Source organism: Heptranchias perlo, chromosome 17 (assembly GCF_035084215.1).
Source record: "Heptranchias perlo isolate sHepPer1 chromosome 17, sHepPer1.hap1, whole genome shotgun sequence".
Taxonomy (NCBI): domain Eukaryota; kingdom Metazoa; phylum Chordata; class Chondrichthyes; order Hexanchiformes; family Hexanchidae; genus Heptranchias; species Heptranchias perlo.
The window spans coordinates 32,074,280-32,102,150 of record NC_090341.1 but is presented as its reverse complement, the minus strand read 5'-3'; the positions used below and the strand labels follow the sequence as shown (position 1 = coordinate 32,102,150).

The 27,871-nt window shown below is 46.9% G+C and overlaps 1 long non-coding RNA gene across 7 annotated transcripts in view; it reads right to left on the bottom strand.

The window, feature by feature from the left end:
- The window catches only part of LOC137334234 (uncharacterized), a 168,853-nt gene that overhangs the window by 29,401 nt on the left and 111,581 nt on the right, over positions 1-27,871 (bottom strand). For 4 of the 7 annotated variants that reach the window (XR_010966104.1, XR_010966105.1, XR_010966103.1 and 1 more), the window contains exons 3-6: positions 15,045-15,142; positions 9,210-13,247; positions 6,595-6,711; positions 5,668-5,747 (exon numbers count right to left, since the gene is read on the bottom strand). This is a non-coding gene — a long non-coding RNA (uncharacterized lncRNA). The remainder of the gene's footprint in view (positions 1-5,667; positions 5,748-6,594; positions 6,712-9,209; positions 13,248-15,044; positions 15,143-27,871) is intronic. The other 3 variants (XR_010966107.1, XR_010966109.1, XR_010966106.1) reach the window with 2 other exon arrangements.

Here is a 27,871-nt window from a genome sequence, read left to right as displayed (position 1 = left end):
ATGAGTGAGGAGCATTGCATCCGATGGCTGAGGTTCACCAAGGAGGCCGTGCCGGAGATCTGTCAACTGGTGCGGCCACAACTGCAGCCTCAGAGCAGGGCAAGGACAACATTGCCTGTGGCTGCAAAGATAACTGTGTCGCTAAACTTCTGCGGCTCAGGATCATTTCAGGCCTCTTCTAGCGACATGTGCAACATCTCGCAGTATGCAGTAACTGCTGCATAAGGAAGGTCACAGACGCACTGTACGAGATGAGGAACAGGTTCATCATCTTCCCTCTTGACAGAGACAAGCAGAACGAGTGAGCATGGAGGTTTGCCCGCATTGCTGGCTTCCCCATGGTGCAGGGTGCCATTGACTGCATGCGCATTGCCCTGCATGCCCCACGTATCAATTTGGCCGTCTTCATCAACCGAAAGGGCTTCCACTCCCTGAACGTGCAGCTGGTGTGCAACCACACGCATCGAATCATGGAGGTCGATGCCCGCTACCCTAGGAGCAGTCATGACATCTTCGTTATGCGGCAGTCCAACATACCAGCTATCTTTCACCCGGCTCGGCAAGTCAAAGGCTGGCTACTGGGTGACAAGGGCTATCCCCTCATGCCATGGTTCATGTCTCCGGTCAGGAAACCCTGCACAGCAGGCCTGCAATAAGAGCCACGCTGCCACATGCAATGTTGTGGAGCACACCATAGGCCTCCTGAAACAACGCTTCCACTGCCTGGACCGTTCTGGAGGAGCCCTCCAATACTCTGCTGAGCGGGTGGCAAGATTCATGGTGGAATGCTGCATGCTACACCACCACACCATCATAAGGGACCAGCCCTTGCCACCAATGATCGGAGAAGACCCTGAGCCAGAAGTGGAGGAGAAGGAGGAAGAGGCTGAGGAGGAGGAGGAAGAGGCTGAGGGGGAGGAGCCAGAGGAGGAAGTGGAGGAAGACACAAGGGTGCAACAGGGAACACACGCCTTGTCTCCAAGGGCTCTGCGAACCCACCTGATCCGTGCCCTATTTCAAAAATGTCAAATATATCCCCGAACTCACAAGCAGTCCTACACTCCCCACCTGTCCACTCCCACATGACCATCAAGTCGTCCTCCATCCAATTACACATTGGTTTCCCCTTCAGCTCATTGCACAAATAAAAACCACCTCCAAATGCAAATTCAAAGTCGCATTTATCGATTACCAAATAAAATTATGGAAACAGTACAGAACTATTCACTCTTGAGCATTCCCTTAGTGAACTGTTGTCCATGTGCCTTTACCTATCCTAGTGCTCCTATGAGGTGCATCCCCAGTGGCTGAAACATGGGTGGTGGAAGACTGCTGACCCTCAGTGGAGGAGTGTGCAGATGGCCGTGGAGGACGACCTTGAGCAACTCTGGGCCAAGAGGGCCGGCTTCAGACTGCACCATCACAGCATGTCTGGCCTGGCTGGCTGATAGGCAACAACAAGGGCACTGGCGGAGTGGCAGGGGTGGGAGCAGAAATGCGGTTGTCCTGAGAGAGGACAGCAGGTCCGACTGCCATGGTGCCACTGCCACTCCCCCAGGGCGGCGCCTCAGCAATCCTGGTGATCAGCTGGAGAACAGATTGCTGGAGTGCTGTGATGCCCTGGAAGACCTGTTTCACAGTGGTCCCCAGAGCCACGATAGCAGCAGACTGAGCTTCCATTGCAGCAGTCTGAGCTACAACCGTAGCTTGCAGACCTTTGATCACATCAGTTTGTGCTGCAATGGAAGCCGCGACTTCGGCCATCAAACGTTGTGTCAAGGTGTGCTGATGGAGGTGACCACCCGTTCCATGTCAGAAGGGATGGGCTCCAAGCTCTGCGCAAAACCCTGTGCCAAGTTGGAACTGGACTCCTCCATGCCCTTGTCATTGCGCGGAGGCTTTCTGGCAGGCTTTCCAGTGCCCAAGCATTTGGCGGTGTACACCCATCAGCCGTCTTCTGTAGCCTGGCCCATCAAAGTCCTCCTCTGACTCCTTTGCAGTAGAACTGTTGAGCGACCTCGCCCTCCGGCGAGTTGGCACCTGTGGTATCCGTTCCCTCTGCCCCGGCTCCTGGGCACTTGTGCCCAATGTCTTACCACGTGCAGATCCCTCCTCTAACCTAGCCCTTAAAGGGACGCGCAATGTCAGTCTCTGAACTGGTGGATGCAAGTGTCAGATCGAGTGATGGTGTGCCTTCAGTGTCCCCCTCCTTCTCCTCCTCCTCCTCGGACGGTGCCGCCACATGTTCTTGGGTATCTGCAATGACAAAGGGAAACAGGTTGAGTTGTGGAGTGGGGAGAGGAGCAAGTAAGACGTGCGTGCAGACAGCATCTGCAGCACATGAGTTAGAAAAGGTTATGAGAGGAGGAAGATGTGGGAAACGAGAAGGGGCATTAGATATGCAGAGACCCCTTCTTCAGGACCTGCAGCGCGGAATATGGTCATGGCTGCAGCGACGGCCCGCCCAATGATCCAAAGCACAGTCTCCTCCAAGGGGATGAGGACGAGTAGGCATATCTGTCCTCCCTCAGGCCTTCCTTGCTGCCGGCTGTTATGCGCCACCATCTCCTGCAAGACAGAGGACAGTGTGTCAGTGAGTATCCTGCAAGGTGTCTGGATGATGTGCCTGTCATGGTAAAATAGCTGCCAGTGTGTGTGACCTGTGAGTGGTGGCTGTGTGGCCTGCAAGTGTGGTACTATGTGCGGGTGAGATGCAGCATTGCGTATGGACGGGCAGTGTTTGTTGGTGGGTGGGTGGGTGACGGGGAGTGTGATGCATGGAGCAGTGTTGCAGTTGGTAGAATGTGCCACTTGACACTTGCATTCACTCACCTTGACCACTTGTGTCAAATTATTGAACTTCTTTCGGCACTGCACCCATGTGCGTGGTGCAATGCTCCTGGCTTTCACTTCCTGGGCCACAGCCTCCCAATGCCTGCGGAGATGGAGTCTCGAGGGTCTTCTGCCAGCCTGCAGGTACATGTTGGCCCTCCTTTCATCCACCCCCACCACCAGGGTCTCCAGTGCATCATTGGAGAAGCCTGGGGCCCGCTCTCGCACCGGTCCTACCATCTTTCTGGCCATCTTTCCCTCCTCCCAGTGGACTGCGCATGTCCCATTTAAAATGTGCACCTGCACCTCTGCCGATGACGTGCGCTGAGCACACCCCATTTCGGGCTTCCTCATTCTTTGTGCAGCCTCTCAGCAGCGCGGGGAGCCCTGGCTGCACTGAGCTATCATGCTAATTAGCAGGCAGCACGAAATTCACGCGCTGCCTGGGTAGGGCCCATTGGGCGCAGGTTAATAGCAGATCGCACTACCACCACCCGATAATAGGCCTTATCCAATTTTTTTCCCCCCCATAATCTTTGAATTTGCAATTATTGGTTGCTGAAAATTATTTTCTATTTGTTCCTTGTGGTTCACATTATTAGATATTGTTACAGACCTTCAGATATAGAGTCAGTAGGAGATAGGATCAGGTTAACTGTGAGTCTTTTCAAAAATTTGCTTACTAAAGAAAACAGGTGAGAGAATGGAACAGGAAAAAAATCAATCGAAAGTGCAAAGGTCTCTTTTTATTTTAAAAAAACACAAAGGTTAAAAAAAGTATTTTAACTGAAAAAAGTTCCTTCAAATATATTATGGAAAACCTAATATATTTAATAAAGCAGCATTCTTTAATACATTGTAGTGTCAGTTAAGACGTGTATTCTCTTGATTTTTATGATTGAAACATGTAAAACAGGACTGTTTAGGATAATGCAATGGTTCAGATGGTTGGTATACTGCTATATCATGACGATTTATGATAGGATATGGATCTTTGTTCTTGATTTACCAAACAGTGAGTTCCCAATTTCAGTTGGGCTATCTGGGATAACTGGCAAATTTGGATAGGTGCACCCCACAGAGGAGAGTCAACCTCCCAGTAGTGCTGGATTATGAGCAGGCTAGAGAATGGTGCATTGTATAGAGAAAAAAAATGTTTAAAGTGGGAGGGAGTTGGAAATGAAACAGCACTATGTTTTCTCAGATTAATTGCTGTCTGCACATTGTCCAAGTGACACCTCAGCTTTTAAAGAGTGCAACCTGGGCCATAAAATGTAAAAGCCTGATAGGTCTTGATACCTGAAAAAGCATAATTTAATTTGAAAGGGGGAATTAAAAAAATAAACAGTCAAAGGAAATTTATATTGTAATATTTAAAAGTTTTGCAAATAAATTATTTTTAAACTGTTGCAAGGGTAGTTTTGTTGAGTAAGCCACTGACTTACTGCTTCCTGTTTGTACAAAATGTCAGAATTGCTTACTGTTTTCCAGTCTGGTGAAACACCAAGACCAGAGCAACATCGTAGATCCTGTTTTAAAAACCATAAGTTTACAAGCATGTAAAAACAGATGTTGATAAAAGGAGATAAACTGAGCATTCTGTTTAGTGTTTCAATGTAAAGCGCACATGAAGGGAATTAAACTGTGTTACCTTTTCATGCAATTGAATAATAGCAATCATGTGACAATATATCAGTATGAGAAATGTTTTCTTATGCAGCCCACACCGTCTCAATTTGACTAGTGCTGACAAATGAAGTTTTCCCTCTATGTCTGGAGATTGTTGCAAGCCTTTATTTATTAAAACCTAACCAACAACTTTCGTAATAGTAAGCTGCAGCTTCTGATGGTGAGGAGGAAAATTATTGTAGTTTTATTGAAAATTACAGGCTTTGGATTGATTCACCATCCTTTTTAATTTTAAAAGTTGCCTCCCACTGATTTTTTTAAAGGTTGCCAATATAAAATATACTAACAATTATTTATAAAGAGAAACAAAGTCTAATTGCTGTCATTCTATCAACAGTCAGCTCTGCCCCTGCTTCTTAAAACAACATCGCTGTGTCAATTTGTTATTTTTAATTATAACAAAGACTTATTTTTAAATTAGATCTTCAGCTGTCCTCACAGACAGTTTTGTTTTGTTACCTCCACCAGTTTATTATTGCCCTCCATTTATACAGGCTTCTGGGGCAGGATTTTAACTGGGAAAAACAGGTGGGTTGCAGGCAAGGGGGCATTGAAAATTGCAACAATTTCAGACCCGCCTCCAACCCGCCCATTTCCGGTTTTCACTGGCGGAACGAGGGGTGAGCGACCAACCTGCCCTCAGGAGGCGAGTTGGTCACTAAAACCTTTCAAGGAGGTTGCGGGCCTCCAATTTGAAAGGCTGGGATTCCTGGGCCTTCTCCTTCACGCCACGTGAGAGAAGGCAAGAAGGCCCGAAACTGGAGGTAAGCACCTTTCTGGCGCAGCTTGTGGGCCCGGAGGAGCAGGAGTGCTTCCCCCAGGTCCAACAAGCCCACCTGCAGCGACCTCCCCAATAATCGCGACCCCCCCTCAACGATCATGTACCTCCCCCCACCAACCACGGTCTCCAGCAATGACCCCCGATCCCGACCCACCCTCGATGACTGACCCTCCAGTGACTGACAGCCGATCATCACCCCATGACCCCCGATCCCACCCCACCCCAATGACTGACTCCCCGGTGATTGACCTACCCCCCCTATCCGATGACTGACCCTCCCCCGTGACCCTCATGCACTCCCATGCCCCCATGCCCCCATGCCCACCCAGGAATCCCCCCCCTCATCCATACAATCTAAGACTTACCTGAACACTGACCTTTTCATGTCCTCTTCCTTGCTCTGCTCCCATCTGACCGAGACCAGCTTGTCAATCAGGCCGGCCTGCTGGACGGGAAACCGAAAAAAAATTAATTAAAAGACGTCAAAATCCAAGTTTCCCGTCCGCAATTCGAACCTCCCGCCCCCCCCACCCCCCACCACCCCCTTCCTGGCTCCAGGTCAAAATCCTGGCCCTGATCTTTAGAAAAATCTAGTCTTACTATTTCTCTGCTCTTAAGTCACGATTTTAACTGAGGATGGGAGTAGTGCAGGCGGGTAACATGAGGCATGGGAGGTTTTAACCTGCCTGGGGAACTGGCAGCTAGCCGGCATACAGGGGCACAATGTTGGGAGGCAGGTGGCCATCACCGGACACTGAAGGACTGGTCCCCAGCACTCGGGTAAGTCACAGGAAGAGGGTTTGGGATGGCCTCGCGATAGGGGGAGGCAGGTGTCCTTCCTGCCAGCTGCCCGTCAAAAGCGTAGTTTAAAATCCGAACCTGCGGGAAGAGAGTGGAATCTCACTGGGTAAGTCCAACAGATGCTTTGTAATTCCCCACCCACCTAGTTTTCATTGGGCAGACAGGATTAAAATCACCCTTTAGTTTTAGTTTTCTCTGCGGTTCTTTTGTCCTGCCACCTCTCTCTTCCCTCCCCCCCACTCCCCAAACTTCATCTCTTTCTACAAGCTGCTTCTTTCTCTATCATTATGTTTTGCTTTCCAGCTAGTTGAGTGCTTCTGTTGTATTTTTGCTTTCCTCTCTAGTCTAACCTTTCTAACTGTTCTCTCATGTTCTTCCCAGCCCCCTCCCCCCACATCACACTCTCACCAAAGCCACTGCTTTTCGTTTCACACCACCACTTTCCCACCAGCCACACAGGTGTTCCCTACAATAGGCTTTGCATTCCTCACCTCTCCACTTTAAATATAATAAAGCTCCCAATTGTTTTCATTGACAAATTAATGCTTCTCCCAATGGAACGAAAAGAATGCCCCTGTTCTTTTCATGATCCCCGATCTAACAAAAACCTGTAAAGTAATATTTTTAAAGACATTAAGTTTCGTTTGTTCAATTTGAAATAAAAGTTCAAACCTCACACATGTTTTAAACATATATTTGTAGTATCCATTTAATATTATTCGTCTCTAATTTCTTAGCCTGCTGGACGCTAAGGTACATGACTACTGCTTAGAAACAAAGAGTGCAACATTTCCTATGTGAGGGAAACACATTCTGATGCAGAATCATAGATCACAAAAGACATTTAAGACCTCTGATTTCTGCAACGTTATTTACATTGGTAGCAGATTATACACTGATGTGTTTTCATGTGGGTATTGGTGGTATGCTCAGACTGTAGAAAGAATGATATCCATGGGTTTCTAGATGTGCCATTAGTTTTACTGATTGACATGCACTCTTTCTGAGGATGCTACCAGCATTTTTCAGAGCACCCTTGGGCATCAGTCAGGCAGCAATGTTCAAAGTAATTTCTCAAGTCAATGCTGCATGCTAATGTGTGTCAGCTTCCAGAAATCCCAACAGAGAAATGAAGAGGCATTCATTTTCCACTGGTGGAAGGGATATTTAAAGGTAAGAAATACATACACACCTAAATATAGCCTTTCCTAAGGGACTGTGGGAGGAGTTGTACCATCATGTACTGTATCTCATGTTTCCATGTTTGGCTTATTTAATGGTACCAGCTATAACACTGGAAACTGAATAGTCATATCGAGATCATTGTAGGTCTACTGTGCTTTAAGGTATATGCAGCTTCAGCTGCCTTACAGCTTTGAAAAAATTGATAATGGTGTGCAGATATTAAACAGTAATTTAAAATGACCTCCATTTACACCATTGAAATTTGTGAATGGAAAATGTTATCAGGATATTCTCCATGGCCTAGCCTCTTAATACACAGAGTCTAATGGGTAAGTTATCTTATTTGAACACAATTGAACAGCTTGCTTCACAGATGAGGCAGCGTGTCCAATGGTTGCTCTTCTTGGTTTGATGCTTTGAAATGTATCAAAGTTCCATTTGGTCATGTTCATTATACAATCCTGTCAATCTTTTAGATTTCTGATGCTCAATTGGTTCTAAAATGAGCTACTGCCCTCTCCTGCTTCTCCTGGACTCCACATCAAACCAATAAAAAAAGTACCTTTTTGGTGGGGTGACTGCTTGCTCGGCCGCACCCTCACCTGGAAAACCTGAGTGGAGCAGGGCCAATGACTGTTCCACTCAGGGCAGCTAATGTCCCTGAGGGGTCCTAAAACAGACATTAGGCCTCTTACCAACCTATGCAAAGGGCCCAATGTCTATTTTAGCTAGCCAACCTGGAAGCCTGAGAGATTTCCCGGCTCAATATTGGGTTGGACGTCTTTCAGGCATCCTTCGGGTGCAGGGTGTTGGTCCCCAACGTTGGTCCTCATTGCAGCCATTTTCAACGCGTAAAATGGGTGCAATGATGTTCAATTTCTACCCCAATATGTCTTATCATGGGATCTTTTCCAACCCATTTAAACTCCTGAGGACTATTCTGAAGAGTTCATCTCCACCTTTACATCCTACATCATATATCCACAGCCAGTTGCCTTTGACATTTCAATGGTTACTGGATTTCCAGGAACGACAATGTTCCACATAACATTTCATTATTTCTGCATTATCCGTATAACCGTTAATCCTGTTCATTAGCAGATACTCTTGCAGCTTTTTAAAAGTGCTTTATCTGGGAGTCTATTCCCTGTATCTAAAACTTTATAGGAAAAATATCTTTCTAATCTTATGTCTTCCTTGAGGTTTGTTAATTTTATATTCCTATACTTCAGTTCTGGCTCACAGTCCAGGCTAAATAATTGCTTTTTAATAATAATTGCCATTGGACATTAAGGTTGCCTTCAAATTGAGATCAAGTGGTAATTCTGCCCCAACCTGATTTTCTAATCAACTTCCAAATTTCACACTAATACAATACTGCCCAAACATTAAAGCGCACAAGGAAATCTTCACTGTCTCTTCAAAATAGTATACAAGGGCTAGGTATTCTCCCCTTGACTAATGCTAATCTAGGCTATGGATACTGCAGTCCTAATCCCAAGAATGCATAATAGACATTGCAGAAGAGCCATGTAATTCCCTTAGTACATCTCCAGTGTCTGTCAACTCGAGCCCCTCTCTTCCTGAAGCTTAACATAGCTAGTTGTAATAAGATATCTAAATAAGAGGCCAGTTCATCCAAATTAAGCTCATACAATGCTGCCATGAATTTAACAGAACCTATCAGGGTAAGCGTAAACTTTTCTCTCCTTTACCTAATAATCTCTGGCAACAAAGACAGAAATGTTTGGATGGCAGACCATACCTTTAATTAACAAATCACCAAGAAAAATTAAATTTACAATCAGCATACCCAAACCATCTGTCCTCCACTTTCCTGTTGAATGTGAAAGAGGCTCACAAAGGCCCCAAGCTTACTTGGTGCTCTATAGGGATGGTTATAATGGATGCCACTATTTACCGTTGCTGTGGTTACAGTCCCTTGAAAGCAGATCATTGACCTGGATGCCTAAAATGGCTCTGTAGTACTGTACAGCTGTCATCTGTGAATTTTGGCTTGTAGTTTTGCCTACATATTCCTTTACTTGGAGGTGAGAGAGAAAGACAAACTTAACTTGCTAGTAAACAAATATTGCTGAATGAATTTTTAGTACACTAACAAAGCGTTGGGTAAGAAATAAACTTAAATAACATTGGAAGTTTAAAGAAAAATAAATCAACTAACCAAAATACTATGAGATTGGTGTGTTGTCAGAAAGAATATAAAACTACACTAATCATGCATCCATCCCTCTATAGCAGGCTGTCTCAGGACTCTTCTGTCACTAATTGGGGAGGGGGAGAGTAATAAAAGTATGCTGCATGATTTATGCACTACTAAAACATTTAATGATAGCATAGCGGTAACAAACCTTGATCCACTGTACCTCACTGACATGCTCCAAATTGACATACTGGTAGGGCAATGATTCAGAATGGTACATGGGAGTACCTGTGTTCAGTTTTGGCCACTCCACCACAAGAAGGACATATTGGCATTGGAGGGGGTACAGCGCAGATTCACCAGAATGTCACCAGGGCTTCAAGGGTTCAATTGTGAGGCTAGGTTGCATAAATTTGGCTTATATTCCATTGAGTTTAGAAGGTTGACAGGAGGTCGTAAAGGGCATTATATCAATGTAATTTCTTTCTTTAACCATTCTCTTTTACAAATTTGTCATAACTTCTTTGCTCTTGCACTCTATGCTTCTGTTTAGAATTGCTATCAAAGCCTGCTTCAGATTGCAAAGAGATATAAGAAACACTTTACATGTAAAAGATCTGATGGCACTATTCAAAGTAGAGCAGGGAAGTTCTGATGTCCTGGCCAACATTCCACCCTCAACCAACACCACCAAAAACAGATTATCGGGTCATTCACTTATGTACTGATTTGTAGGGCCTTGCTGTGAGCTAAATTAGCTGGTGATTTGCCTACATAGTAACAATGGGGTAGATCTTGACTTTGTGTGAACGGGTGATAGCGGGTAAAACGGGTGATAGCGAATTGGTAGTCTGTTTTAAATCTCTCCCGATTGACTTCAATGGAAATAAAAATCGGGAGAGATGTAAAATGGGCTGCCGACTCGTTATCATCCATTTTATACCATGGCACAAAGTCAAGATCTAGCCGAATGAGTCCACATCAAGAGAAATCCATTGTCACAAAGTTTGCTTTCTTTCCCACAGCAGTGCATACTGCATATAGATTGTGAATGGGATGGATAGGCCAAGTGGTCTTTTCACATTCCCCGCTTTCTTATAAAAGATAATGGAAAACTGATAAAATGAGCAAAATACATGTGATCCAGAGAAGCTCATTCTGCAAACTACAGAAGAACCTACTCCATGGTAGCCATGAATCAGGGATCATTCAAAGTTTTGGGGGAAAATGGTGTTAGACCTAAAGCTAGCTGGGAGGCCAGTGTCTTTGGTATCCCTGAGTTCACTCCATTCTTGTTTCACCAGCCACAGATCCTTCGTGGAAAAGGTGTGGCTAGGTGATGGTGAAGCAGCTTTGGGAAACTCCGTGGGAATTTAGGTTACGAATGGAAGGGAGGTGGGACTCGTTGGAGCCAAAAGTAGTGCACAACCAATCACCCAAATTAACTCCTGTGGAGAAGATTTCCTCTGTTTAATATTTGTAGTGAAAATGTGAGTTTTTTAGACCTGCATTTATGATTTCACAACCAACAGCAGATAGAGGAAGTCTTTCCTCAGTGAACTTTTCTTAAAACAGTTACTCCCCTTCATTTTTAAAAAATTCATTATTGGGATGAGGGCATCGCTGGCAAGGCCACAATTTATTGCCCATTCCTAATTGCCCTTGAGAAGGTGGTGGTGAGCCCCTACAGTCCGTGTGGTGAAGGTTCGCCCACTGTGCTGTTAGGTAGGGAGTTCCAGGATTTTGACCCAGCGACGATGAAGGAACGGCGATACATTTCCAAGTCAGGATGGTGTGTGACTTGGAGGGGAACGTGCAGATGGTAGTGTTCCCATGAGCCTGCTGCCCCTGTCCTTCTAGGTGGCAGAGGTCGCAGGTTTGAGAGGTGCTTTCCAAGAAGCCTTGGTGATTTGCTGCAGTTCATCTTGTGTACCAGTGGTGGAGGGAGTGGATGTTTAAGCTAGCGGATGGGGTGCCAATCAAGCGGGCTGCTTTGTCCTGGATGGTGTTGAGCTTCTTGAGTGTTGTTGGAGCTGCACTCATCCAGCCAAGTGGAAAGTATTCCATCACACTCCTGACTTGTGCCTTGTAGATGGTGGAAAGGCTTTGGGAAGTCAGGAGGTGAGTCACTTGCCACAGAATACCCAGCCTCTGACCTGCTCTTGTAGCCACAGTATTTATGCGGCTGGTCCAGTTAAGTTTCTGGTCAATGGTGACCTCCAGGATGTTGATGGTGGGGGATTCTGCGATAGTAATGCCGTTGAATGTCATAGGGAGGTGGTTAGACTCTCTCTTGTTGGAGATGGTCATTGCCTGGCACTTGTCTGGTGCAAATGTTACTTGCCACTTATCAGCCCAAGCCTGGATGTTGTCCATTGAACACTGTGCAATCATCAGCGAACATCCCTACTTCTGACCTTATGATGGAGGGAAAGTCATTGATGAAGCAGCTGAAGATGGTTGGGCCTAGGACACTGCCTTGAGGAACTCCTGCAGCGATGTCCTGGGACTGAGATGATTGGCCTCCAACAGCCTCTACCATCTTCCTTTGTGCTCGGTATGACTCCAGCCACTGGAGAGTTTTCCCCCTGATTCCCATTGACTTCAATTTTACTAGGGCTCCTTGATGCCACATTCGGTCAAATGCTGCCTTGATATTGAGGGCAGTCACTCTCACCTCACCTCTGGAATTCAGCTCTATTGTCCATGTTTGGACCAAGGCTGTGATGAGGTCTGGAGCCGAGTGATACTGGCGGAACCCAAACTAAGCATCGGTGAGCAGGTTATTGGTGAGTAAGTGCCGCTTGATAGCACTGTCGATGACACCTTCCATCACTTTGCTGATGATTGAGAGTAGACTGATGGGGCGTTAATTGGCCGGATTGGATTTGTCCTGCTTTTTGTGGAGGACATACCTGGGCAATTTTCCACATTGTCGGGTAGATGCTGGTGTTGTAGCTGTACTGGAACAGCTTGGCTAGCGGCACAACTAGTTCTGGAGCACAAGACTTCAGCACTACAGCCGGGATGTTGTCGGGGCCCATAGCCTTTGCTGTAACCAGTGCACTCAGCTGTTTCTTGATATCACGTGGAGTTATCAAATTGGCTGAAGACTGGCTTCTGTGATGGTGGGGATCTCGGGAGGAGGCCGAGATGCATCATACACTTGGCACTTCTGGCTGAAGATGGTTGCAAACACCTTCAGCCCTGTCTTCTGCAGTCACGTGCAGGGCTCTGCCACCATTGAGGATGGGGATGTTCACGGAGCCTCCTCCCGTTAGTTGTTTAATTGTCCACCACCATTCACGACTGGATGTGGCAGGACTGCAGAGTTTTGAACTGATCAGTTGGTTGTGGGATCGCTTAGTTCTGTCTATAGCATGCTGCTTCTGCTGTTTAGCATGCATGTAGTCCTGTGTTGTGCTTCACCAGGTTGGCACCTCATTTTCATGTACCCCTGGTGCTGCTCCTGGTATGCACTTCTACACTCCTCATTGAACCAGGGTTGATCCTCTGGCTTGATGTTAACAGTAGAGTGATGGATATTCCGGCCATGAGGCTACAGATTGTGGTGGAATATAATTCTGCTGCTGATGGCCCACAGCGCCTCATGGATGCCCAGTTTTGAGTTGCTGGATCTGTTCTGAATGTATTCCATTTAACATGATGGTAGTGCCACATAACACGATGGACGGTGTCCTCGGAGTGAAGATGGGACTTCATCTCCCCAAACACTGTGCAGTGGTCACTCTTACCAATACCGTCGTGGATAGGTACATCTTCATTTCATATGTTCTGTTTAAAAGATTGATAAATTCATTCACAATTACTAAGCAAGCTACATTTTACTTGTTTACCATCCACTGTTATTAGTTTGATATAAAAGTTCAAAATGCTGGAAGTACACAGCAAGTCCGAAAGCTGCCGATAAAAAGAAGACAGGTTAATATTTCAGGGAAAAACCCTTCATTACAATGGCTCGATTTTGCAATGGTGGCGGGTTGGCAACTAGGGGGGTGAAGGTTTGGGTGGCAAACCCGCATGAACAAAACTTACCGTTTCCGACACGATCGCATGTTGATTGATGATAGTTAACGTCCTCTCCAGGTTTTGGGCCCGGCAACTAGCCTGATTGACAGGCGTCAGGAGCTGCAACACGAGGTGGGGGGCGGGCGAGAAAGAGAGAGAGCGAGACGTCATCTGGCGCTGGACTGGAAGACCGGTGGGCGGAGGGGGGTGGGGGGAGAGTGTGAAAGATCGTGGGGGGGGAGAGGGAATGATCGGGGGGGGGGGGGGAGAGTGGAAGATCGGGGGGGTGGAGAGTGGAAGATCGGGGGGGGGGAGAGTTGAAGATCGGGGGGTGGGGGAGAGTGGAAGATCGAAGGGGGGAAAGTGGAAGATCGGGGGGGGGGGGGAGAGTGGAAGATCGGGGTGGGGGGGAGAGTGGAAGATCGGGGGGGGGGAGAGTGGAAGATCGGGGGGGGAGAGTGGAAGATCGAAGGGGGGAAAGTGGAAGATCGAAGGGGGGAAAGTGGAAGATCGGGGTGGGGGGAGAATGGAAGATCGGGGTGGGGGGAGAGTGGAAGATCGGGGTGGGGGGAGAGTGGAAGATCGGGGTGGGGGGAGAGTGGAAGATCGGGGTGGGGGGAGAGTGGAAGATCGGGGGGGTGGGGAGAGTGGAAGATCGGGGGGGTGGGGAGAGTGGAAGATCGGGGGGGGTGGGGAGAGTGGAAGATCGGGGGGGTGGGGAGAGTGGAAGATCGGGGGGGGGGAGAGTGGAAGATCGGGGGGGGGAGAGTGGAAGATCGGGGGGGAGGGAGAGTGGAAGATCGGGGGTGGGGAGAGGGGATGATCAGCGGGGGAGAGGGGAAGATCGGGAAGACATCGGGGGGGTGAAGAGGGGGACATCGGGGGTTGAAGTGGGGGATGAAGAGGGGGAAATCGGGAGGTCATAAGGGGGACAGAAGAGGGGGACATCGGAGAGGGAGACATTGGACATCGGAGCAGGGTGCAAAGGTACGTTCATTTTGTGTTTTCACTTCCATCTATGGTTTTTTATTTAATTTATTTAGTTTCTTGATCCCTGATCCGGCCCTTCACGTCAGGTTTCACCAGGCGTGAATCAGATGCGGCGGGCAAGCCGCCCAGGTAAGTTAAAAATCGTTCTAATTACTTTGTCTGTCCCAGGTAATGTGCCGTAAGTACCTCAATGAGGTACATTTGGCTCTTTAACTGTCATCCCTCCGGCTTTAATTGCTGCCGGGACTTCCGTTTGCGCGTCGCCCGTGCGCACACAGGTGGGTCCCTGGGAAACTCTGAAGTCGGCGGGTTGGAGCCAGCTTCCAGATCCGAGCGGGATTTCTGCGATTTTCGCCCGCCCCCAACGCACCTGCAATTGCCCCCAAAAATCACCCCCAGAGGCCTAATGTTCATCTGTGCTACATAAAATATTTTCTATCCAATACTTAGGGATTTGCATAATACTTTTGTCAATGTATATGAACTTCAAAAACCAAACAGGGATATATTAGCAATAAGGCATATTGATTTGTACCTCAACTCCATTTGCACCATATCCCTTAATACCCTTACCTAACAAAAATGTCGTGATGAAAGTTTGTAGATCACTTTCTTATGAAGTCAGTGTCCTTTTTGTTTGCGATATTTGGTCTCTGAAGATGAGGAGATTGCTGAGGAATAGAACAAATTTTCTGTTTGTAAGCAATGACAGAATTGAACTCTTTCATGCCAGGCATGCAACCGAATGGCTTAAATCCTTAACCCCAATTTCAGATATTGCCCCTCTGTGATAATCTCATGTACTTCAACACATATCCTTACAACCTTTCTGTGGGATCATGTACAGTCAGGGGCGTATTAAGCTGGTTATACTACATTGATTATGTTTATTGTTTTAATATGAATACTTTAGATTTATTTTCTATTTCAGTATTTTGATGGTACTTAAATGTTACTTAAATAAAAAGGGATAATATTTTAAAACTTGAAATCAATGTGTGGGATGTTTATGGCTCAGTGTATGAAAATCCAGAGCCTGGAAGGGAAATAAATTGGGTTACACACAGTCTAGCTACAAGTACTATGTAAATATATTTATTGATTTGTGAATCTTCAGCCAAAACTGTAAAAAATAGTCAAAGTTTAGATACATTAAGTGATTTTTACAGACCACACACATGGTGCAACTAGTAATCTGTTCTGCTACTGGTACCCTCACAGTGTTGTTTAATGGGAAGTAATTTTACAAGGCAATCCATCAACAAACTGTTGTGGATTTGCATTCTGTAAATCTCTAACAGTGGTTTAAAAAAAGACCTACCAGACCTCCACACACACATACACATAAAATTCAAGGAAAAGAGGCCCCTTCCTTTACTTATCGATCAGACACCAGAGTATTCATATGATGAGGCCTGGAGCTCAGTGAAGGTAGCCAATCTTGATGGCAACTATCATGTTTTCTGTTCCTACAGTCCTCAAGCACTCCCAGCCTTCTGTTGTCCCAGGTTACCTGCATCATTAGAGGGGACAACTGCTGACTGCTCCAGCTCTCTGTATTGCAGATTGAAGGACATGACTCATCCTTTACTGTGGATGGCCATGTGAAGGTTGCTTATAAAGAGATGTCAATTGGCAACAACAATTTGTGTATATATATATATGTAGATATATCCAGTTAGATCCTTCTTTAAATATGCAGATTAGGTTCAAATGAAATCATCAGGCCCCGACTGCAGTTTTAACCCTGGCCTGAGCGGGGAAGCCATTGTGAATTTTCTGCCAAGTGAAAACATCGGGAAAAGGATCCAGGACCCGAAGAGGCCATTTAAGGAAAGTTTATGCCTCCCCTGCCCTGGGCTTCCCACTTCCCTCCCGTGAGACCCTCTCTGAAAATCCCTCCCCACAACTTACCTCTTGCCAGTTACCGTTCCTTTGGGGCAGGCCAGCAGCCTCCTGCCACCTGAACTTCTGTTCCCACCTGCCAGCCAGTTATCACTTCCCTCCCATTTTGGGCTGACCGGCAGATGAGGCCTGGATGTTAAAATCGCCTGGGCCTCATGCTGCCAAGGCTGGGAGGTGTCTGGCACTCACCCTGCCCAGCCGAATCCTATTCCCAGTTAAAATTTCCCCTTAAGTCTCACTGGTGCTCAGTGCATGTGAGTGGCATATACACTTTCCCCCATATAAGTGCATATGGTGATGAGGTGTGCAGGTACACTGGCCCTGTAAATCAAGCGTCCCTGAACATTGTCAGTAGCTCTTGTGGCAGACAATGTGAGTTGGCAGAGAGAGGAAAGAAGGTGCATGAGTGTTTGCTGAGGTTCCCTTAACACCGAGATGCTGAGAGAGAAAGAGTAAGAAAGGTAGGGGGGTGAGTGAAGGCTGTCTGAGTGGTAGAGGATGTGTATTGGCAAGAATGCCTAGGCTTACCTTATCTACTCTTGTGAGGTCACTGAACCTTTTCCAGTACTGTGTGGCAGTTCTTGGGGTGGTGGAGGTTACATTGACTGCATTTGTGATATACAGTCAGGAGGGAGTGGCCCTGGGAGTCCTCAACATTGACTCTGGACCCCATGCAATCTCATGGCATCAGGTCAAACATGGGCAAGGAAACCTCCTGCTGACCTTCCTCCCTCAGCTGATGAATCAGTCCTCCTCCATGTTGAGCACCACTTGGAGGAAGCACTGAGGGTAGCAAGGGTACAGAATGTACTCTGGGCGGGGGACTTCAATGTCCATCACAAAGTGTGGCTTGGTAGCACCACTACTGACCGAGCTGGCTGAGTCTTGAAGGACATAGCTGCCAGACTTGTCCTGCGGCAGGTGGTGAGCGAACCAACACGAGGGAAAAACTTACTTGACCTCATCCTCACCAATCTACCTGTCGCAGATGTATCTGTCCATGACAATATTGGTAGGAGTGACGACCGCACAGTCCTCGTGGAGACAAAGTCCCATCGTCGCACTGAGGACACCATCCAATGTGTTGTGTGGCACTACCACCGTGCTAAATGGGATAGATTCAGAACAGATCTAGCAGCTCAAAACTTGGCATCCATAAGGCGCTGTCGGCCATCAGCAGCAGCAGAATTGTATTCCAGCACAATCTGTAACCTCGTGGCCCAACATATTCCTCACTCTACCATTACCAACAAGCCAGGGGATCAACCCTGGTTCAATGAGGAGTGTGGAAGAGCATGCCAGGAGCAGCACCGGGCGTACCTAAAAATGAGGTGCCAACCTGGTGAAGCTACAACACAGGACTACATGCATGCTAAATAGTGGAAGCAACATGCTATAGACAGAGCTAAGCGATTCCACAACCTTGGTGCCACACTCGGTCAAATGCTGCCTTGATGTCAAGGGCAGTCACTCTCACCTCACCTCTGGAATTCAGCTCTATTGTCCATGTTTGGACCAAGGCTGTAATGAGGGCTGGAGCCGAGTGGTCCTGGCGGAACCCAAACTGAGCATCGGTGAGCAGGATATTGGTGAGTAAGTACTGCTTGATAGCACTGTCGACGACACCTTCCATCACTTTGCTGATGATTGAGAGTAGACTGATGGGGGCGGTAATTTGCTGGATTGGATTTGTCCTGCTTTTTGTGGACAGGACATACCTGGGCAATTTGACATCAAGGCAGCATTTGACCCAGTGTGGCACCAAAGAGCCCTCGTAAAATTGAAGTCAATGGGAATCAGGGGGAAAACTCTCCAGTGGCTGAAGTCATACCTAGCACGAAGGAAGATGGTAGTGGTTGTTGGAGGCCAATCATCTCAGCCCCAGGACATTGCTGCAGGAATTCCTCAGGGCTTAGTGTCCTAGGCCCAACCATCTTCAGCTGCTTCATCAATGACCTTCCCTCCATCATAAGGTCATAAATGGGGATGTTGCTGATGATTGCAGTGTTCAGTTCCATTTGCAACCCCTCCGATAACGAAGCAGTCCGTGCCCGCATGCAGCAAGACCTGGACAGCATCCAGGCTTGGGCTGAGAAGTGGCAAGTAACATTCACGCCAGACAACTGCCAGGCAATGACTATCTCCAACTAAAGAGAGTCTAGCCACCTCCCCTTGACATTCAACAGCTTTACCATCACTGAATCCCCCATCATCAACATCCTGGAGGTCACCATTGACCAGAAACTTAACTGGACCAGCCATATAAATACTCTGGCTACAAGAGCAGGTCAGAGGCTGGGTATTCTGTGGCAAGTGACTCACCTCCTGACTCCACAAAGCCTTTCCACCATCTACAAGGCACAAGTCAGGAGTGTGATGGAATACTCTCCACTTGCCTGGATGAGTGCAGCTCCAACAACACTCAAGAAGCTCGACACCATCCAGGACAAAGCAGCCTGCTTGATTGGCACCCCATCCACCACCCTAAACATTCACTCCCTTCACCACCGGTGCACTGTGGCTACAGTGTGTACCATCTACAGGCTGCACTGCAGCAGCTCGCCAAGGCTTCTTCGACAGCACCTCCCAAACCCACAAACCCTACCACCTAGAAGGACAGGGACAGCAGGCGCATGGGAACAACACCACCTGCACGTTCCCCTCCAAGTCACACACCATCCCGACTTGGAAATATATCGCCGTTCCTTCATCGTCGCTGGGTCAAAATCCTGGAACTCCCTTCCTAACAGCACCGTGGGAGAACCTTCACCACACGGACTGAAGCAGTTTAAGAAGTCAGCTCACCACCACCTTCTCAAGGGCAATTAGGGATGGGCAATAAATGCTGGCCTTGCCAGCGACGCCCACATCCCATGTACGAATTTTTAAAAAAATTGTCACCTCCCTACTGACGGCCTGCAACACCCTCTTATGGGGCATCTTGCCCTCAGTGTCCAACTTGCTCTTCTAACCCTGACTTCTGCAAAAAAGACCTCCAGGATACATCTGAGAATCAGGGAGCTCTTCCAGCGGTTGATATCCCAGAGGCTGCTGCTGCTTCTGCCTTTCTTGTAGAAAAATAATTCTCCCATTTAACTCATTGGTGCCTTTTAAAGGCTGTGCCAGAACTGTATTTCCCTTTCTCCCAGTAAACTGCTCCAAACCTGCCTTGCATAGCAAATGAGGGCCCTGAGGTTAGCAACAGTATTGTGTGAGCAGGTGATAGTCGCTCTCCATCCCTAACCTGCTAGAGCCTTTAAAATCCAAGCCTTAGGGTCATAGAAGCTTACAGCACAGAAGGACGCCATTTGGTCCATTGTATCCGTGAAAGCTCTTTGCTATAGCACTCCAAAATTAATTCCACTGTCCTGCTTTCTCCTCTGAGCCAAATGTCTTCCACTCATTGAAATATTTATTGAATTTTCCGTTAAACGATGGAATGTTCTTTGCCTCACTAATCCCTGTGGCAAAACATTCTGTGCACCAACAGTCCTCTGTGTAAACAAGCTTCTTCTAACCTTTCTCCTCACAATTTTAAAGTGATGACCCCTTGTCACTGAACCCCCACCAGAGGAATTAATTTTTCCCTATTCTCCTTATCAAAACCCTTCATAATTTTATAAACCTCTATTAAATCTCTCTTAGCCTTCTCTGCTCCATTGTAAATATTTGTAGTATCTCATGCCTGTCCTCATAACTATAGTTTTCCATCCTTGGAGTAGATAGCTCCAATCTAATGGCACTGACACAGGCATGATATGCTGAATGATCTCATTCTGTGCTGTAAATTCTACGACTCTGCAAAATATTGGCATGTGCAGGAGATAACTTTGCCAGTGGGAGAAGTTTGATTAAGTAATATTACTATAACATGTATTTCCTGTAAAATATCAAAAACAACTCCCACAAATGGTTGGGAATCAAGTTAAGAAAGTGGAAACAAATTGGGCCAGATTTTGCTGTCAAAATAACAGCGAGGCCAATGGTGCTCTCCAGGCGGGGGGAAGATGCGCGGTTAAACGTGAACATCCAAAAGTTGCTGTCCGAGATGCACCACTCCGCCACTAGCTTCGCGAAAATGGCATCTCATTGTCTTCCTCTTCATTCAAATGCATTGAATGGCATGTAGTTGCTGTATTTGCGCAGTAGATACAAACTAAACTCGCCACAGAAAATTGTCGTTCCAGTCTATGTACCCTTTTAATGATGTGATTAGTGTTAATTACGGCCAATCAACCTCTCTGATACTGAAAAGTGTGGAGTTTCATTCTTTCAGGTTTGAATTGTTGTTGGAGATTTTAAAAATGTAAAATGTTAAATTAAAACTTTTTTTTACTTTTCCTCTCTTAATACAATCATATTTTCCCTCTCTTCATTTCTCTTTCTGTACCTGATTTGACATTGAATTCACTCATTCTAATTTACACTTTCTTCTTAGACCTTGCGCTGTTAATTTCACAATGTTTTAATCTGATTGGTTAAGGAGATACACAGTTGCTTGCCCTGTTCACTCAGGTCCCAGATGCCCTGTTTCCCTCGCTGCAACGTTATCTGCCACGCAATAAATTTAAAAACCTAGATGTGCAATGGCAAGTCTAATTGACAGCAAACACCGTTAGGTGTTCTGCCACAGCGAAATCTGGGCCATTATATTCAGTACAAAGCTCAGCAAATGTCACTGCAAATGCAAGACAGTAAATATGGGGTCTTAGCTAACCTGATGACTCAGTGAGTTTATCTACAGAGTAGATGAGCCATACCTCCCAGCTCCAAGGTTTTGTGTTGAGTTAACTTGAAAAGGGAAAATTTGCAGGGCTATGGGGAAACAGTAGGGAAGTGGGACTAATCGGATAGCTCTCTCAAAGAGCCAGCACAGGCATGATGGGCCGAATGGCCTCCCTCTGTGCTGTATGATTCTATGAACTGATAAAATTTGAAATGCTGATAGAGGCACTACAATTGACTCCAGCGCCCCTCAGTTAGCGAAGGGGAAAAGAAGTCAGCTGGATCTCTCACTTCTGATCATTATCCAACAACCTCTCCTTGAAGTGCGTATGTGTGAATATCAGATGAGAACAAGTTTAGCAATGGCTTAAATGTCCCATCTCAAATAGCCTGCTGGCATTCACCGTAAAGGCTCGCACATGAATAACGGATGCTTAAGAAGGTAGCTAAGGACACCCCAGCCTGTGCAGTTACACTGTAGTATGGATTTAATAGATTCAGGAGAAGAGGAGAGGGGAGCAGGGGGGAATTGGCAGAAAAGACATATGAAAAAGAATATGGGGCCTCTCATATAAAACAGAAACAGAATGACAGTTGAAATAAGAATACTTAATTGTTACCATTTAAAAGAAAAAAAAATCCATGACTGAAGGAGATAGTTCAATAGTCCCTATTGCCAAAAGATATTTGTAAACTTAAAGAACGTATTAACTGAGTTACATATTCTTTACTGGGAGAGCTCAGAAAAGGACTTCATGTTTCCCCAGCATGTTCATACAGCATCAAACATGGGGTAAGACTGAAATATCACTGCAGAAAATAATACCTAAAATTATGTAAAGGAATAAAATCCCAAGCCACTAAATGAATATATCCTGTAAACAATTCCCTAGCTAATCAAAGAAAATGCCGGAAATACTCAGTAAATCAGGCGGCATCTGTGGAGAGAGAAACAGAGTTAACGTTTCAGGTCGATGACCTTTCGTCAGAACTGGAAGAAGTAAAGGTTTAACAGTTTTTAAGCAAGTACAGAACGAGGGAAAGGAGGAGAGGAGGAAAGAACAAAAGGGAAGGTCTGTAATAGGGTGGAGGGCAGGAGTGATTAAATGACAAAAGGGATAATGGTGCAAGGCAAAGGGGGTGGTAATGGGACAAGTAACAAAAGATGGATCTAGAGGAGCTGTAACTGGCAGCAGCAGAACCATTACCAGCTGTCCGACAAAATGGGAGCAATGGTTATGATCTGAGTTATTGAAATCAATGTTGAGTCCGGAAGGTTGAAAAGCGCTTAATCGAAAGATGAGGTGCTGTTCCTCGAGCTTCCGTTGAGCTTCACTGGAACAGTGTAGGAGGCTGAGGACAGAGAGGTCAGAGTGGGAGTGGGATGGAGAATTAAAATGGCAAGCGACCGGAAGCTCAGGGTCACGCTTGCGGACTGAGTGGAGGTGTTCAGCAAAGCAATCCCCCAGTCTGAGTTTGGTCTCCCCATTGTAAAGAAGACCGCATCGTGAGCAGCGAATACAGTATACTAAATTGAAAGAAGTACAAGTAAATTGCTGTTTCACCTGGAAGGAGTGTTTAGGGCCCTGGACGGTGGGAAAGGAAGAGGTGAAAGGGCAGGTGTAGCATCTCCTGCACTTGCACAGCAAGGTGCCATGGAAAGGGGAGTGCGTGATGAAAGAGTGGACCTGGGTGTCGCGAAGGGAGCGGTCCCTTCAGAATGCTGAAAGGGATGGGGAGGGGAAGATATGTTTGATGGTGGCATCACGCTGGAGGTGGAGGAAATGGCAGAGGATGATCCATTGAATGTGAAGGCTGGTGGGGTGGAATGTGAGGACAAAGGGGACCCTATCATGGTTCTGGGAGAGAGGGGAAGGGATGAGGGCAGAAGTGTGGGAAATGGGATGGACACGGTTGAAGACCCTGTCAACCACAGTGGAGGGAAATCCTCAGTTGAGGAAAAAGGAAGACATATTGGAAGCACTGGTGTAGAAGGTGACATCGTCAGAACAGATCCGACGGAGAGGGAGAAATTGGGAGAACGGAATAGTGTCCTTGCAGGAAGCGGGGTGGGAGGAGTGCAATTAAGATAGCAGTGGGAGTTGGTGGGCTTATAGTAGATATTGGTTGACAGCCTATCCCCAGAAATGAAGATAGGGAAGTTGAGGGAGGGAAGGGAAGAGTCGGAGATGGACCATGTGAAGGCGAGGGAGGGGTGAAAATTGGATGCAACGTTGATGACATTTTCCAATTTGGAGCAAGAGCAGGAAACAGCACCGATACAGTCATCAATATACCGGAAAAAAAGTTGAGGGAGGGGACCTGAGTAGGACTGGAACAAAGAATGTTCCACGTATCCCATGAAAGGGCAAGCATAGCCAGGACCCATATGGGTTCCCATAGCGACACCTTTTATTTGGAGGAAGTGAGTGGAGTCAAAAGAGAAGTTGTTCAATGCAAGAACAAGTTCAGCCAGGCGAAGGAGGGTAGTGGTAGATGGGGCCTGATTGGGCCTCCGTTCAAGGAGAAGTGGAGGGCCCCACAGACCGTCCTGGTGGAGGATGGAGGTGTAGAGGGACTGGATATCTATGGTGAAAAGGTTAGGGCTGGGAAACTGGAAACATCAAAGTTTGCGTTAAAGTGGTGGAGAGCGCTGGAACAGCCACAGATGTGGTCAGAAGAGACTGGGTGAGGGGAGAAAAAATAGAGTCAAGATAGGAAGAAATAAGTTCCGTGGGGCAAGAACAGGCTGAAACGTTGGGTCTGCCAGGGCAGTCCTATTTGTGAATCTTGGGAAGGAGGTAGAAGCGGGCTATTTGGGGTTGCGGGACTATGAGTTGGAGGCCGTGGAGGGAAGATCTCCAGAGGAGATGAGGTCAGTGACAGTCTGGGAAACTATGGTTTGATGTTCAGCGGTGGGGTCATGGTCCAGGGGGAGGTAGGAGGAGGTGCCAGAGAGTTACCGGGTATGGTAGAATAGTGGTTAGTAATCCAGAGGCCTGGACTAATAATCCGGAGTCATGAGTTCAAATCCCACCACGGCAGCTGGGGAATTTAAATTCAATTAATTAAATAAAATCTGGAATTAAAAACTAGTATAAGTAATGGTGGCCATGAAACTACCGGATTCGTAAAAACCCATCTGGTTCACTAATGTCCTTTCGGGAAGGAAACCTGCCGTCCTCACCCGGTCTGGCCTAAATGTGACTCCAGACCCACAGCAATGTGGTTGATTCTTAATTGCCCTCTGAAATGGCCTAGCAAGCAGTTGTAAAATCTCGCTTAAAAAAGTCAAAATAAGAATAAAACCGGACGGGCCACCCAGCATCAGACCACTAGGCACTGGACACGACAAAGGCAAACCAAGCCCAGTCGACCCTGCAAAGTCCTCCTCACTAACATCTGGGGACTTGTGCCAAAATTGGGAGAGCTGTCCCACAGACTAGTCAAGCAACAGCCTGACATAGCCATACTCACAGAATCATACCTTTCAGCCAACATGTCAGACTCTTCCATCAACATCCCTGGGTATGTCCTGTCCCACTGGCAGGACAGACCCACCAGAGGTGGCGGTACAGTGATATACAGTCAGGAGGGAGTGGCCCTGGGAGTCCTCAACATTGACTCCGGACCCCATGAAATCTCATGGAATCAGGTCATACATGGGCAAGGAAACCTCCTGCTGATTACCATCTACCATCCTCCCTCAGCTGATGAATCAGTCCATCTCCATGTCGAGCACCACTTGGAGGAAGCACTGAGGGTAGCAAGGGTACAGAATGTACTATGGATGGGGGACTTCCATGTCCATCACCAAGAGTGGCTCGGTAGCACCACTACTGACCAAGCTGGCCGAGTTCTGAAGGACATAGCTGCCAGACTGGGCCTGCGGCAGGTGGTGAGCGAACCAACATGAGGGAAAAACCGACTTGACCTCGTCCTCACCAATCTACCTGTCGCAGATGCATCTGTCCATGACAGCATTGGTAGGAGTGACCACTGAACAGTCCTTGTGGAGACGAAGTCCTGTCTTCACACTGAGGACACCATCCAACGTGTTGTGTGGCACTACCACCGTGCTAAATGGGATAGATTCAGAACAGATCTAGCAGCTCAAAACTGGGCATCCATGAGGCATTGTGGGCTATCAGCAGCAGAATTGTATTCTAGCACAATCTGTAACCCCATGGCCTGGCATATTCCTCACTCTACCATTACCAACAAGCCAGGGGATTAACCCTGGTTCAATGAGGAGTGTAGAAGAGCATGCCAGGATCCACAACCAACGGATCAGATCAAAGCTCTGCATCCTGCCACATCCAGTCATGAATGGTGGTGGACAATTAAACAAATGGGAGGAGGAGGCTCTGTATACATCCCCATCCTCAGAGTCGAGCATGTGAGTGCAAAAGACCAGGCTGAAGCATTTGCAACCATCTTCAGCCAGAAGTGCCAAGTAGATGATCCATCTCGGCCTCCTCCCGATATCCCCACCATCACAGCAGCCGGTCTTCAGCCAATTTGATTCACTCCACGTGATATCAAGAAATGGCTGAGTGCACTGGATACAGCAAAGGCTATGGGCCCCGACAAGATCCCAGCTATAGTGCTGAAGACTTGTGCTCCAGAACTAGCCGTGCCTGTAGCCAAACTGTTACAGTACAGCTACAACACTGGCATCTACCCGACAATGTGGAAAATTGCCCAGGTATGTCCTGTCCACAAAAAGCAGGACAAATCCAATCCGGCCAATTACCGCCCCATCAGTCTACTCTCAATCATCAGCAAAGTGATACTCGCCAATAACCTGCTCACCGATGCTCAGTTTGGGTTCCGCCACTACCACTCGGCTCCAGACCTCATTGCAGCCTTGGTCCAAACATGGACAAAAGAGATAAATTGCACAGGTGAGGTGAGAGTGACTGCCTTGACATCAAGGCAGAATTTGACTGAGTGACACCAAGGAGCCCTAGTAAAATTGAAGGGAATTAGGGGGAAAACTCTCCAGTGGCTGGAGTCATACCTAGCACAAAGGAAGATGTTAGTGGTTGTTGGAGGCCAATCATCTCAGCCCCAGGACATTGCTGCAGGAATTCCTCAGGGCAGTGTTCTAGGCCCAACCATCTTCAGCGGCTTCATCAATGACCTTCCCTCCATCATAAGGTCAGAAATGGGGATGTTTGCTGATGATTGCACAGTGTTCAGTTCCATTCGTAATCCCTCAGATAATGAAGCAAGACCTGGACAACATCCAGGCTTGGGCTGATAAGTGGCAAGTAACATTCGCACCAGACAAGTGCCAGGCAATGACGATCTCCAACAAGAGAGAGTCTAACCACCTCCCCTTGACATTCAATGGCATTACCATCGCGAATCCCCCACCATCAACATCCTGGGGGTCACCATTGACCAGGAACTTAACTGGACCAGCCATATAAATACTTTGGCTACAAGAGCAGGTCAGAGGCTGGGTATTCTGCGGCGAGTGACTCACCTCCTAACTCCCCAAAGCCTTTCCACCATCTACAAGGCACAAGTCAGGAGTGTGATGGAATACTTTCCACTTGCCTGGATGAGTGCAGTTCCAACAACACTCAAGAAGCTCAACACCATCCAGGACAAAACAGCCCGCTTGATTGGCACCCCATCCAGCACCCTAAACATTCACTCCCTACACCACTGGCGCACTGTGGCTGTAGTGTGTGCCATCCACAGGATGCACTGCAGCAACTCACCAAGGCTTCTTCGACAGCACCTCCCAAACCTGCGACCTCTACCATCTAGAAGGACAAGGGCAGCAGGCACATGGGAACAACATCATCTGCACGTTCCCCTCCAAGTCACACACCATCCCGACTTGGAAATATATCGCCGTTCCTTCATCGTTGCTGGGTCAAAATCCTGGAACTCCCTTCCTAACAGCACTGTGGGAGAACCTTCACCACACAGACTGCAGCAGTTCAAGGGCTCACCACCACCTTCTCAAGGGCAATTAGGGATGGGCAATAAATGCTGGCCTCGCCTGCAACGCCCACATCTCATGAACAAATTTTAGAAAAAGCCTCCACTAGGTAGAGGTCTGTTCACCAAACTACAACACCGCCGTTCTTGTCAGCAGGTTTAATGACAATGTCAAGGTTGGACCTGAAAGAACAGAGTGCTGCAAGTTCAGAGGGAGGTTGGTTAGAGTGAGTGAGGGGAGTAAAGAAAATGAGACGCTATGTCACGCCGGCCGTACCCAATGAAAAGTTCAAGTGTGGGTAAGAGGCCAAAGGGAGGGGTCCAGGTGGAACAAGAATTCTGAAGATGGGAGAAAGTGTCCACTGTCTAATCATATATATGAAGTATATATGAAGATGACAAACACTGGATTCATTAAAACCAAAATCAAATTAGTAAGTTTGATGCAATTAGAAATCTCCACTGGTATGATAACTGATGCATATCAAGCATCCTTCAAAGGCTAATTCAACATATATGTAAACCATAAGTTCAAAATCTTCTCATTTAGACAGACCTATGCGTATAAAATTGGAAAAGATTAATTAAGCTTAAAGGAGTAATGTTTTCATTTTCTTTTTGTCAGTGGTCGACTTGATAATATTATAATTCCACAACCAACAATTTGCTGAATGCAAAAAATGTACAGCATTAAAAAAATTAGATTAATTTCACACAAACTTCAGTTACCCCTTCAGGCTGCCTCTTTGCATGTGGGCACATTGAAAGGACTGCAGTTGTAAAATTCCCATCCATCTGCAGTCTGATTC